Genomic DNA, 14379 nt, shown 5'->3' on the forward strand with positions numbered 1-14379 from the left:
TCAGTGGCAGCCAGGAGGAGGCCGGGGTCAGTGGCAGCCAGGAGGAGGCCGGGGTCAGTGGCAGCCAGGAGGAGGCCGGGGTCAGTGGCAGCCAGGAGGAGGCTGGGCCCAGTGGCCTGCAGCAGGTCCACCCGGCCAGGAGAACCACCACCAGCCAGTCTTCTCCCCCCCAGGTGAGGCCATCAGGCCGAAGGAGGCAGTTGAGGCCTGTGGAGGAGGCAAGCCTCCGCATGATCCAGGAGGCAAGCGCCATCATGAGGGCCCCCCTCAACCCCACAGAGGCCTTCAGTGCCTCATTGGCCCATGATTTAAATGAAGGGGAGGAGGACCAGAGAAGACTGGCAAAGGCCCTGATGAACCAGGTCCTTTGGTGGATGCAGAGGGGCCTGCTGACCCCAGACACTGGGCTATGTGACCCGGCCCGGCTTGCGGAACACCATCCTCCTGCTGCCACATCAACCCCACCTGCAAGACCCCGTGTTCGATCCGCTGGAAGGCTGCCTGGAGGGAAGGCTGGAAAGAGGAGGAAACGTTGATTTTCTGCCTTCCATTTCCTTCCACATAAAGGACATCGTGTTTGTACTACCACAGTTTGGGTTCCTTTGTTTGTGTGCTGCTGCTTCATATTTTTGTGTTTGGCTACTGAGGCTTGGAAGTTTATCCTTCACCATGTTGGAAATGCAAGTTTGCATATAGTTTGCTATCTATTCTAGTGCTGCCGTTCTTTTTATTTTTTTGTGATGACATTTGCCTGAATAAAAGGCCTTTTGCTTTCATTTGAAAACATGTCTATTGTTTGATATACTGTGGGGATTATTAGGCAGCAAACCTTTAATAAATATACAATGGGTAATTTACAAAGGACACACTCCTTGGGGGGGGGGGGGGACATTTGGTGTGCCAACATGGTTTAATATTCTCTAATGAAACACCAAAAAAAAAAAAAATTTTTCAAAAAACATGTAAAAAAAAAATAGTTTAAATGGTGACATAACTAGAAACAAAAAAAAAAATTAAAACAAAATGAACATTCCTTTACAAAAATGACTACTCTAAATTATGGAGGACCACCAACCAAAACACACGTCTGGCATAGAAAACATTATTAAAGGATTACATCACAAGCAAGAAATGTGACATTTCAGTATGGGACAACTCTATTGAAATTGCATCAGCAAGAGAACGGGGTTATTCTAGCAAGAGAAGAATTAATAAAACGAGGCTTTAAAATGTGGTTTAGTGCGCCTTTTTAAGACATTGTTCTCTTGCTAGAATAAAAGGTTTCTAATGACGAATGTGCCATATCCCAAAGAAACGCGAGTTTTACCTGAACGAGCGCTCCCGTCTCCTCATTTGGACTGAGCATGCGCGGGGTTTTTGTACGCTGCTTTTGTGTACAGACGACCGAACATGTCTGACGGACACGATTCCAGCAGACTGTTTTAAAGCAAGACCAGGAAACAGTTGTTCGTTGGAAAACGGTCTGGCCGACGATTGTTTGCTGGAATTCTGTACGTTACTGCCTACACACGAACGAACATGTCCGCTGAAACTGGTCCGCGGACCAGTTTCAGCAGACATGTTTGGTCGTGAGTACGAGGCCTTAGATGCATTGCTGCTGTTGCTATCGAAGTTGACAGTTGTCGATGCCTCATCTTTGATTGGTTTGAAAGCTTCTGCCGGTTCATTGTCTGCTGGACCTGGTGGAACAGTGTTGGAATATTCTTTTGATTCACTGTCTACTGGACCTGGTGGAGGGGTGCTCATATATAGTGTAACATTTCTTGTTTTGTTTGCTTGCTTATCATCTTCTAAACCTGGCAGAACAGTGCTGGTAGATTCTGCTTGCTCACTGTCATTTGGACTTGGTGGAACAGTACTTGTATTCTCTGCTGGCTCCCTGTTTCCTGGATCTGGTGGAACAATGCTGGAATTGTCTTCTGGCTTATTGTTTTTTGGACCTGGTGGAGCAGTGCTGGAAGATTCTGCTGGCTCACTGTCTCCTGGACCTGGTATAACAGTGCTGGTAGAATTTTCTGGCTCACTGTCTATTTGTCCTGCATGAACAGTGCTTGCATTGTCTGCTGACTCCATGTTTGCTGGTCCTGGTGGAACAATGCTGTTATGGTCTGCTGGCTTATTGTCGCCTGGACTTGATATAACAGTGCTGGTAGATTTTGTTGGCTCACTGTCTACTGGACCTGGGCGAGGAGTGCTTGCATTGTTTGTAGGCTTACTGTTTGCAGGTCCTGATCTAATAGTAATGGTATTGTCTTCTAGCTCATAGTTTTCTGGACCTGGAGGAGCAGAGCTAAAATTGTCAGCTGGCTCCCTGTCTCCGAGACCTGTTGCAACAGTGCTGGTATTGTCTGATGGCTCATTGTCTCCTGAAACTAGTGGAACAATTCTGGTATAATTCTCTGGCTCACTGTCTCTTGGACCTGGTGGAACAGTGCTGGTATTGTCTTCTGGCTCCCTGTTTCCTGGACCTGGTGGAACAATGCTAGTATATTCTACTAGTTCACTATCTCCTGGGGCTGGGTGACCAGTGTTTGTATTGTCTGTAGGCTCACCAGTTCCTGGACCTGATGGAACATTGCTGGTAAATTCTGCTTGCTCGTAGTCTCCTGGACCTGGTGGAACAGTGCTGGTATGGTCTGTGGGCTTACTTTTTGCTAGACCTGGTGGAACAGTGCTGGTATTGTCCACTGACTTATTGTCTCCCGGAACTGGTGGAATAGTGCTGGTATATTCTGTTGGCTTGATGTCTCCTGTACCTGGTGGAACAGTGCTGGTATTGTCCAATGGCTTATTGTCTCCCGGAACTGGTGGAATAGTGCTGGTATATTCTGTTGGCTTGATGTCTCCTGGACCTGGTGGACTAGTGCTGGTATTGTCCACTGGCTCCCTGGCTCCTGGACCTGTTGGAATTGTGCTGGTATTAGCCACTGACTCCCTATCTGCTTGACCCGTCGGAATTGTCCTGGTATTGTCTACTTGCCTACTGTCTCCTGGACCTGGTGGAACAGCGCTGGTAGAGTCTGCTGGCTCACTGTCTCCTGGACCTGGGCGAACAGTGCTGGCAATATCTGTAGGTTTACTTTTTGCAGGACGTGGTGGAACATTGCTGGTATTGTCCACTGGCTCTCTATCTCCTGGACCTGAAGTAACAGTGCTGGTATCGTCTGATGGCTTATTATCTCCTGGAACTGGTGAAACAATACTGGTATTTTCTGCTGGCTCACTGTCTCCTGGATCTGGGCGACCAGTGCTTGCATTGTCTGTAGGCCCACTTTTTCCTGAACCTGTCGGAACAGTGCTGATATTGTCTGCAGGCTCATAATCTCCATGACCAGGTGGAACAGTGCTGGCATTGTTTGCTGGCTCCCTTATTTCTGGACCTGTTGAAAAAATGCTGGTAGATTCTACTGGTTCACGGTCTCCTGGAGCTGGGTGACCAGTGCTTGTATTGTCTGTAGTCTCACTAGTTCCTGGACCTGGTGGAACAATGCTGGTAAATTCTGCATGCTCGTAGTCTCCTGGACCTGGTGGTACAGTGCTGGCATTGTCTGCTGGCTCCCTTATTCCTGGACCTGGTGGAACAATGCTAGTAAATTCTGCTGGCTCACTGTCTCCTGGACCTGGACGAACAATGCTTGTACTATCTGTAGGCTCACTTTTTGCTGGACCTGGTGGAACAGTGCTGTTGTTGTTCACTGGACCTGATGGATCAATGCTGGTATCATCTGATGACATATTGTCTCCTAAACCTGGTAGAACAGTGCTGGCATTCTCTGCTGGCTCATAGTCTCCTGGACCCGGTGGAAAAATGCTGGAATTATTTGCTGGCTCCCTGTTTCCTGGACTTGGTGAAACAATGCTTCTAGATTCTACTGGTTCACTGTCTCCTGGAGCTGGGTGACTAGTGCTTTTATTGTCTGTAGGCTCACTGGTTCCTAGACCTGGTGGAACAATGCTGGTAAATTCTGATTGCTCATAATCTCCTGGACCTGGTGGAACAGTGCTGGTAATTCCTGTTGGCTCACTGTCTCCTGGACCTGCTGAAACAGTGCTGGTATTGTCCACTGGCTCTCTGTCTTCTAGACCCGTTGGAATTATGCTGGTATTGTCTGCTTGCTTATTGTCTCCTGGACCTGGTGGAGCAGTGCTTGCATTATCTGTAGGCTCACTTTTTGCAGGACCTAGTGAAACAGTGCTGGTATTGTCCACTGGCTCTCTGTCTCCTCGACCTGAAGTAACTGTGCTGGTATCGTCTGCTGGCTTATTATCTCCTGGACCTGGTAGAGCAGTGCTGGTAGATTCTGCTGGCTTATCTCCTGGACCTGGTGGAGCAGTGCTGGTAGATTTTTCTGGCTCACTGTCTCCTGGACCTGGGTGGACAGTATTTTCATTGTCTGTAAGCCCACTGTTTCCTGGACCTGGTGGAACAATGCTGGAATTATCTGCTGGCTCCCTGTTTTCTGGACCTGATGGAAAAATGCTAGTAGATTCTACTGGTTCACTGTCTCCTGGAGCTGGTTGACCAGTACTTGTATTGTCTGTAGGCTCACTAGTTCCTGGACCTAGTGGAACAATGCTGGTAAATTCTGCTTGCTCATAGTCTCCTGGACCTGGTGGAACAGTGCTGGTATTGACTGTAGGCTCACTTTTTGCTGGACCTGTTGGAACAGTGCTGGTATCATCGGATGGCTTATTGTCTCCTAGATCTGGTGGAACAGTGCTAGTAGATTCTGCTGGCTCACTGTTTCCTGGACCTGAAGTAACAGTGCTTGCAATATCTATAGACTCACTTTTTGCAGGACCTGGTGGAACAGTGCTGGTATTGTCCATAGACTCTCTGTTTTCTGAATCTGAAGTAACAGTGCTGGTATCGTCTGATGGCGTATTATCTCCTATACCTGGTAGAGCAGTGCTTGTAGATTCTGATGGTTCACTTTGTCTTGGACCTGGGTGGACAGTGTTTGCATTGTCTGTAAGCCCACTGTTTCCTAAATCTGGTGGAACAGTGCTGGCATTCTCTGCTGGCTCATAGTCTCCTGGACCCGGTGGAACAATGCTGGAATTATTTGCTGGCTCCCTGTTTCCTGGACTTGGTGAAACAATGCTTCCAGATTCTACTGGTTCACTGTCTCCTGGAGCTGGGTGACTAGTGCTTTTATTGTCTGTAGGCTCACTGGTTCCTAGACCTGGTGGAACAATGCTGGTAAATTCTGATGGCTCATAATCTCCTGGACCTGGTGGAACAGTGCTGGTAATTCCTGTTGGCTCACTGTCTCCTGGACCTGCTGAAACAGTGCTGGTATTGTCCACTGGCTCTCTGTCTTCTAGACCCGTTGGAATTATGCTGGTATTGTCTGCTTGCTTATTGTCTCCTGGACCTGGTGGAGCAGTGCTTGCATTATCTGTAGGCTCACTTTTTGCAGGACCTAGTGAAACAGTGCTGGTATTGTCAACTGGCTCTCTGTCTCCTTGACCTGAAGTAACTGTGCTGGTATCATCTGCTGGCTTATTATCTCCTGGACCTGGTGGAGCAGTGCTGGTAGATTTTTCTGGCTCACTGTCTCCTGGACCTGGGTGGGCAGTATTTGCATTGTCTGTAAGCCCACTGTTTCCTGGACCTGGTGGAACAATACTGGAATTATCTGCTGGCTCCCTGTTTCCTGGACCTGATGGAAAAATTCTAGTAGATTCTACTGGTTCACTGTCTCCTGGAGCTGGTTGACCAGTACTTGTATTGTCTGTAGGCTCACTTCCTGGACCTAGTGGAACAATGCTGGTAAATTCTGCTTGCTCATAGTCTCCTGGACCTGGTGGAACAGTGCTGGTATTGACTGTAGGCTCACTTTTTGCTGGACCTGTTGGAACAGTGCTGGTATCATCTGATGGCTTATTGTCTCCTAGATCTGGTGGAACAGTGCTAGTAGATTCTGCTGGCTCACTGTTTCCTGGACCTGAAGTAACAGTGCTTGCAATATCTATAGACTCACTTTTTGCAGGACCTGGTGGAACAGTGCTGGTATTGTCCATAGACTCTCTGTTTCCTGAACCTGAAGTAACAGTGCTGGTATCGTCTGATGGCTTATTATCTCCTATACCTGGTAGAGCAGTGCTTGTAGATTCTGATGGTTCACTTTGTCTTGGACCTGGGTGGACAGTGTTTGCATTGTCTGTAAGCCCACTGTTTCCTAAACCTGGTGGAACAGTGCTGGTATTGTCTTCTTGCTCATTGTTTCCCGGACCTAGGTAAACAATGGTGGTATTGTCTGCTGGCTTATTGTCTTCTGGACCTGATGGAACAGTGCTGGTAGATTCTGCTGGTTCATTGTCTTCTGGACCTGGATGAACAGTGCTTTTATTGTCTGTAGACTCACTGTTTCCTGGACCTGGTGGAACAATACTGGTATTATCTGCTTTCTCAGTGTTTCCTGGACTTGGTAGAACAGTGCTGGTAGATTCTGCTGGCTTACTGTCTCCTGGACCTGATAGAACAGTGCTGGTAGATTCTGCTGGCTCACTGTCTTCTGGACCTGGGTGAACATTGCTTTGATTGTCTGTAAGCTTACTGTCTCCTGGACCTGGTAAAGCAGTAGTTGAATTGTCTGCTGGCTCCGTTGAATTGTCTGCTGGCTCGTAGTCTCTTGGACCTGGACGAACAGTGCTTGCACTATCTGTAGGCTCACTTTTTGCTGGATCTGGTGGAACAGTGCTGGTGTGGTTCACTGGCTCTCTGTCTTCTGGACCTGATTGAACAATGTTGGTATCATCTGACAACATATTGTCTCCTTGACCTGGTGGAACAGTGGTGGTAGAATCTGCTGGCTTATTGTCTCCTTGTCCTGGGTGAAGAGTGCTTGCATTATCGGTAGGCTCACTTTTTGCTGGACCTGGAGGAACAGTGCTGGTATTGTCTGCTTGCTCATTGTTACCTGAACCTAGGTAAACAATGGTGATATTGTCTGTTGGCGTATTGTCTCCTGGACCTGATGGAACAGTGCTGATAGATTCTGCTGGTTCATTGTCTCCTGGACCTGGATAAACAGTGCTTGCATTGTCTGTAGACTCACTGTCTCCTGAACCTGGTGGAACAGTGCTGGTATTGTCTGCTTGCTCAATTATTTCTGGACTTGGTAGAACAGTGCTGGTAGAGTCTGCTGGCTCACTGTCTCCTGGACCTGATAGAACAGTGCTGGTAGATTCTGCTGGCCCACTGTCTTCTGGACCTGGGTGAACAGTGCTTTGATTGTCTGTAGGCTTAGGGTCTCCTGGACCTGGTGGAGCAGTAGTTGAGTTGTCTGCTGGCTCGTAGTCTCTTGGACCTGGACGAACAGTGCTTGCGCTATCTGTAGGCTCACTTTTTGCTGGATCTGGTGGAACAGTGCTGGTGTGGTTCACTAGCTCTCTGTCTTCTGGACCTGATTGAACAATGTTGGTATCATCTGACAACATGTTGTCTCTTAGACCTGATGGAACAGTGGTGGTAGATTCTGCTGGCTCATTGTCTCCTTGACCTGGGTGAACAGTGCTTGCATTGCCTATAGGGTCACTTTTTGCTGGACCTGGAGGAACAGTGCTGGTATTGTCTGCTTGCTCATTGTTTCCTGAACCTAGGTGAACAATGGTGGTATTGTTTGCTGGCTTATTGTCTTCTGGACCTGGTGGAGCAGTAGTTGAATTGTCTGCTGGCTCGTAGTCTCTTGGACCTGGACGAACAGTGCTTGCATTATCGGTAGGCTCACTGTTGGCTGGACTTGGTGGAACAGTGCTGGTGTAGTTCACTGGCTCTCTGTCTTCTGGACCTGATTGAACAATGTTGGTATCATCTGACAACATATTGTCTCCTTGACCTGGTGGAACAGTGGTGGTAGAATCTGCTGGCTCATTGTCTCCTTGTCCTGGGTGAAGAGTGCTTGCATTATCGGTAGGCTCACTTTTTGCTGGACCTAGAGGAACAGTGCTGGTATTGTCTGCTTGCTCATTATTACCTGAACCTAGGTAAACAATGGTGGTATTGTCTGTTGGCGTATTGTCTCCTGGACCTGATGGAACAGTGCTGATAGATTCTGCTGGTTCATTGTCTCCTGGACCTGGATAAACAGTGCTTGCATTGTCTGTAGACTCACTGTCTCCTGAATCTGGTGGAACAGTGCTGGTATTGTCTGCTTGCTCATTTTTTTCTGGACTTGGTAGAACAGTGCTGGTAGAGTCTGCTGGCTCACTGTCTCCTGGGCCTGATAGAACAGTGCTGGTAGATTCTGCTGGCTCACTGTCTTCTGGACCTGGGTGAACATTGCTTCGATTGTCTGTAAGCTTACTGTCTCCTGGACCTGGTAAAGCAGTAGTTGAATTGTCTGCTGGCTCCGTTGAATTGTCTGCTGGCTCGTAGTCTCTTGGACTTGGACGAACAGTGCTTGCACTATCTGTAGGCTCACTTTTTGCTGGATCTGGTTGAACAGTGCTGGTGTGGTTCACTGGCTCTCTGTCTTCTGGACCTGATTGAACAATGTTGGTATCATCTGACAACATATTGTCTCCTTGACCTGGTGGAACAGTGGTGGTAGAATCTGCTGGCTCATTGTCTCCTTGTCCTGGGTGAAGAGTGCTTGCATTATCGGTAGGCTCACTTTTTGCTTGACCTGGAGGAACAGTGCTGGTATTGTCTGCTTGCTCATTGTTACCTGAACCTAGGTAAACAATGGTGGTATTGTCTGTTGGCGTATTGTCTCCTGGACCTGATGGAACAGTGCTGATAGATTCTGCTGGTTCATTGTCTCCTGGACCTGGATAAACAGTGCTTGCATTGTCTGTAGACTCACTGTCTCCTGAATCTGGTGGAACAGTGCTGGTATTGTCTGCTTGCTCATTTTTTTCTGGACTTGGTAGAACAGTGCTGGTAGAGTCTGCTGGCTCACTGTCTCCTGGGCCTGATAGAACAGTGCTGGTAGATTCTGCTGGCTCACTGTCTTCTGGACCTGGGTGAACATTGCTTCGATTGTCTGTAAGCTTACTGTCTCCTGGACCTGGTAAAGCAGTAGTTGAATTGTCTGCTGGCTCCGTTGAATTGTCTGCTGGCTCGTAGTCTCTTGGACTTGGACGAACAGTGCTTGCACTATCTGTAGGCTCACTTTTTGCTGGATCTGGTTGAACAGTGCTGGTGTGGTTCACTGGCTCTCTGTCTTCTGGACCTGATTGAACAATGTTGGTATCATCTGACAACATATTGTCTCCTTGACCTGGTGGAACAGTGGTGGTAGAATCTGCTGGCTCATTGTCTCCTTGTCCTGGGTGAAGAGTGCTTGCATTATCGGTAGGCTCACTTTTTGCTTGACCTGGAGGAACAGTGCTGGTATTGTCTGCTTGCTCATTGTTACCTGAACCTAGGTAAACAATGGTGGTATTGTCTGTTGGCGTATTGTCTCCTGGACCTGATGGAACAGTGCTGATAGATTCTGCTGGTTCATTGTCTCCTGGACCTGGATAAACAGTGCTTGCATTGTATGTAGACTCACTGTCTCCTGAACCTGGTGGAACAGTGCTGGTATTGTCTGCTTGCTCAATTTTTTCTGGACTTGGTAGAACAGTGCTGGTAGAGTCTGCTGGCTCACTGTCACCTGGACCTGATAGAACAGTGCTGGTAGATTCTGCTGACTCACTGTCTTCTGGACCTGGGTGAACAGTGCTTTGATTGTCTGTAGGCTTACGGTCTCCTGGACCTGGTGGAGCAGTAGTTGAATTGTCTGCTGGCTCGTAGTCTCTTGGACCTGGACGAACAGTGCTTGCACTATCTGTAGGCTCACTTTTTGCTGGACCTGGTGGAACAGTGCTGGTGTGGTTCACTAGCTCTCTGTCTTCTGGACCTGATTGAACAATGTTGGTATCATCTGACAACATATTGTCTCCTAGACCTGATGTAACAGTGGTGGTAGATTCTGCTGGCTCATTGTCTCCTTGACCTGGGTGAACAGTGCTTGCATTGCCTATAGGGTCACTTTTTGCTGGACCTGGAGGAACAGTGCTGGTATTGTCTGCTTGCTCATTGTTACCTGAACCTAGGTAAACAATGGTGGTATTGTCTGCTGGCGTATTGTCTCCTGGACCTGATGGAACAGTGCTGAGAGATTCTGCTGGTTCATTGTCTCCTGGACCTGGATAAGCAGTGCTTGCATTGTATGTAGACTCACTGTCTCCTGAACCTGGTGGAACAGTGCTGGTATTGTCTGCTTGCTCAATTTTTTCTGGACTTGGTAGAACAGTGCTGGTAGAGTCTGCTGGCTCACTGTCTCCTGGACCTGATAGAACAGTGCTGTTAGATTCTGCTGGCTCACTGTCTTCTGGACCTGGATGAACAGTGCTTTGATTGTCTGTAGGCTTACGGTCTCCTGGACCTGGTGGAGCAGTAGTTGAATTGTCTGCTGGCTCGTAGTCTCTTGGACCTGGGCGAACAGTGCTTGCATTATCGGTAGGCTCACTTTTTGCTGGACCTGGTGGAACAGTACTGGTGTAGTTCACTGGCTCTCTGTCTTCTGGACCTGATTGAACAATGTTGGTATCATCTGACAACATATTGTCTCCTTGACCTGGTGGAACAGTGGTGGTAGATTCTGCCGACTCATTGTCTTCTGGACCTGGGTGAAGAGTGCTTGCATTATCGATAGGCTCACTTTTTGCTGGACCTGGAGGAACAGTGCTGGTATTGTCTGCTTGCTCATTGTTACCTGAACCTAGGTAAACAATGGTGGTATTGTCTGTTGGCGTATTGTCTCCTGGACCTGATGGAACAGTGCTGATAGATTCTGCTGGTTCATTGTCTCCTGGACCTGGATAAACAGTGCTTGCATTGTCTGTAGACTCACTGTCTCCTGAACTTGGTGGAACAGTGCTGGTATTGTCTGCTTGCTCATTTTGTTCTGGACTTGGTAGAACAGTGCTGGTAGAGTCTGCTGGCTCACTGTCTCCTGGGCCTGATAGAACAGTGCTGGTAGATTCTGCTGGCTCACTGTCTTCTGGACCTGGGTGAACATTGCTTCGATTGTCTGTAAGCTTACTGTCTCCTGGACCTGGTAAAGCAGTAGTTGAATTGTCTGCTGGCTCCGTTGAATTGTCTGCTGGCTCGTAGTCTCTTGGACTTGGACGAACAGTGCTTGCACTATCTGTAGGCTCACTTTTTGCTGGATCTGGTGGAACAGTGCTGGTGTGGTTCACTGGCTCTCTGTCTTCTGGACCTGATTGAACAATGTTGGTATTATCTGACAACATATTGTCTCCTTGACCTGGTGGAACAGTGGTGGTAGAATCTGCTGGCTCATTGTCTCCTTGTCCTGGGTGAAGAGTGCTTGCATTATTGGTAGGCTCACTTTTTGCTTGACCTGGAGGAACAGTGCTGGTATTGTCTGCTTGCTCATTGTTACCTGAACCTAGGTAAACAATGGTGGTATTGTCTGTTGGCGTATTGTCTCCTGGACCTGATGGAACAGTGCTGATAGATTCTGCTGGTTCATTGTCTCCTGGATCTGGATAAACAGTGCTTGCATTGTATGTAGACTCACTGTCTCCTGAACCTGGTGGAACAGTGCTGGTATTGTCTGCTTGCTCAATTTTTTCTGGACTTGGTAGAACAGTGCTGGTAGAGTCTGCTGGCTCACTGTCTCCTGGACCTGATAGAACAGTGCTGGTAGATTCTGCTGACTCACTGTCTTCTGGACCTGGGTGAACAGTGCTTTGATTGTCTGTAGGCTTACGGTCTCCTGGACCTGGTGGAGCAGTAGTTGAATTGTCTGCTGGCTCGTAGTCTCTTGGACCTGGACGAACAGTGCTTGCACTATCTGTAGGCTCACTTTTTGCTGGACCTGGTGGAACAGTGCTGGTGTGGTTCACTAGCTCTCTATCTTCTGGACCTGATTGAACAATGTTGGTATCATCTGACAACATATTGTCTCCTAGACCTGATGGAACAGTGGTGGTAGATTCTGCTGGCTCATTGTCTCCTTGACCTGGGTGAACAGTGCTTGCATTGCCTATAGGGTCACTTTTTGCTGGACCTGGAGGAACAGTGCTGGTATTGTCTGCTTGCTCATTGTTACCTGAACCTAGGTGAACAATGGTGGTATTGTTTGCTGGCTTATTGTCTTCTGGACCTGGTGGAGCAGTAGTTGAATTGTCTGCTGGCTCGTAGTGTCTTGGACCTGGGCGAACAGTGCTTGCATTATCGGTAGGCTCACTGTTTGCTGGACCTGGTGGAACAGTGCTGGTGTAGTTCACTGGCTCTCTGTCTTCTGGACCTGATTGAACAATGTTGGTATCATCTGACAACATATTGTCTCCTTGACCTGGTGGAACAGTGGTGGTAGAATCTGCTGGCTCATTGTCTCCTTGTCCTGGGTGAAGAGTGCTTGCATTATCGGTAGGCTCACTTTTTGCTGGACCTGGAGGAACAGTGCTGGTATTGTCTGCTTGCTCATTGTTACCTGAACCTAGGTAAATAATGGTGGTATTGTCTGCTGGCGTATTGTCTCCTGGACCTGATGGAACAGTGCTGATAGATTCTGCTGGTTCATTGTCTCCTGGACCTGGATAAACAGTGCTTGCATTGTATGTAGACTCACTGTCTCCTGAACCTGGTGGAACAGTGCTGGTCTTGTCTGCTTGCTCAATTTTTTCTGGACTTGGTAGAACAGTGCTGGTAGAGTCTGCTGGCTCACCGTCTCCTGGACCTGATAGAACAGTGCTGGTAGATTCTGCTGGCTCACTGTCTTCTGGACCTGGGTGAACATTGCTTTGATTGTCTGTAGGCTTACGGTCTCCTAGACCAGGTGGAGCAGTAGTTGAATTGTCTGCTGGCTCGTAGTCTCTTGGACCTGGGTGAACAGTGCTTGCATTATCGGTAGGCTCACTTTTTGCTGGACCTGGTGGAACAGTACTGGTGTAGTTCACTGGCTCTCTGTCTTCTGGACCTGATTGAACAATGTTGGTATCATCTGACAACATATTGTCTCCTTGACCTGGTGGAACAGTGGTGGTAGATTCTGCCGACTCATTGTCTCCTTGTCCTGGGTGAAGAGTGCTTGCATTATCGATAGGCTCACTTTTTGCTGGACCTGGAGGAACGGTGCTGGTATTGTCTGCTTGCTCATTGTTACCTGAACCTAGGTAAACAATGGTGATATTGTCTGTTGGCATATTGTCTCCTGGACCCGATGGGACAGTGCTGATAGATTCTGCTGGTTCATTGTCTCCTGGACCTGGATAAACAGTGCTTGCATTGTCTGTAGACTCACTGTCTCCTGAACCTGGTGGAACAGTGCTGGTATTGTCTGCTTGCTCAATGTTTTCTGGACTTGGTAGAACAGTGCTGGCAGATTCTGCTGGCTCACTGTCTTCTGGACCTGGATGAACAATGCTTTGATTGTCTGTAGGCTTACAGTCTCCAGGTCCTGGTGGAGCAGTAGTTGAATTGTCTGCTGGCTCGTAGTCTCTTGGACCTGGACGAACAGTGCTTGCACTATCTGTAGGTTCACTTTTTGCTGGTCCTGGTGAAACAGTGCTGGTGTGGTTCACTGGCGCCCTGTCTTCTGGACCTGATTGAACAATGTTGGTATCATCTGATAACATATTGTCTCCTGAACCTGGTGGAACAGTGGTGGTAGATTCTGATGGCTCATTGTCTCCTGGACCTTGACGAACAGTGCTTGCATTGTCTGTAGGCCCTCTGTTTCCTGAATCTGGTAGAACAGTGCTGGTATTGTCTGATGGCTCATCGTTTCCTGGACCTGGTGAAACAATGCTAGTAGATTCTACTGGTTCACTGTCTCCTGGAGCTGGGTGACTAGTGCTTGTATTGTCTGTAGGCTCGCTGGTTCCTGGACCTGGTAGAACTGTGCTGGTATCGTCTGAAGGCTTATTGTCTCCTGGACCTAGTAGAGCAGTGCTGGTATTGTCCTCTGGCTCTCTGTCTTCTAGACCCGTTGGAATTTTGCTGGTATTGTCTGTTTGCTTATTGTCTCCTGGACCTGGTGGGACAGTGCTGGTATTGTCTGCTGGCTCAATGTTTCCTGGACTTGGTAGAACAGTGCTGGTAGAGTCTGCTGGCTCACTGTCTCCTGGACCTGATAGAACCATGCTGGTAGATTCTGCTGGCTCACTGTCTTCTGGACCTGGGTGAACAGTGCTTTGATTATCTGTAGGCTTACGCTCTCCTGGACCTGGTGGAGCAGTAGTTGAATTGTCTGCTGACTCATAGTCTTTTGGACCTGGATGAATAGTGCTTGCACTATCTGTAGGCTCACTTTTTGCTGGACCTGGTGGAACAGTGCTGGTGTGGTTCACTGGCTCTCTGTCTTCTGGACCTGATTGAACAATGTTGGT

The sequence above is a fragment of the Rana temporaria genome, chromosome 4 (genome assembly GCF_905171775.1).
Source record: "Rana temporaria chromosome 4, aRanTem1.1, whole genome shotgun sequence".
Lineage (NCBI taxonomy): Eukaryota > Metazoa > Chordata > Amphibia > Anura > Ranidae > Rana > Rana temporaria.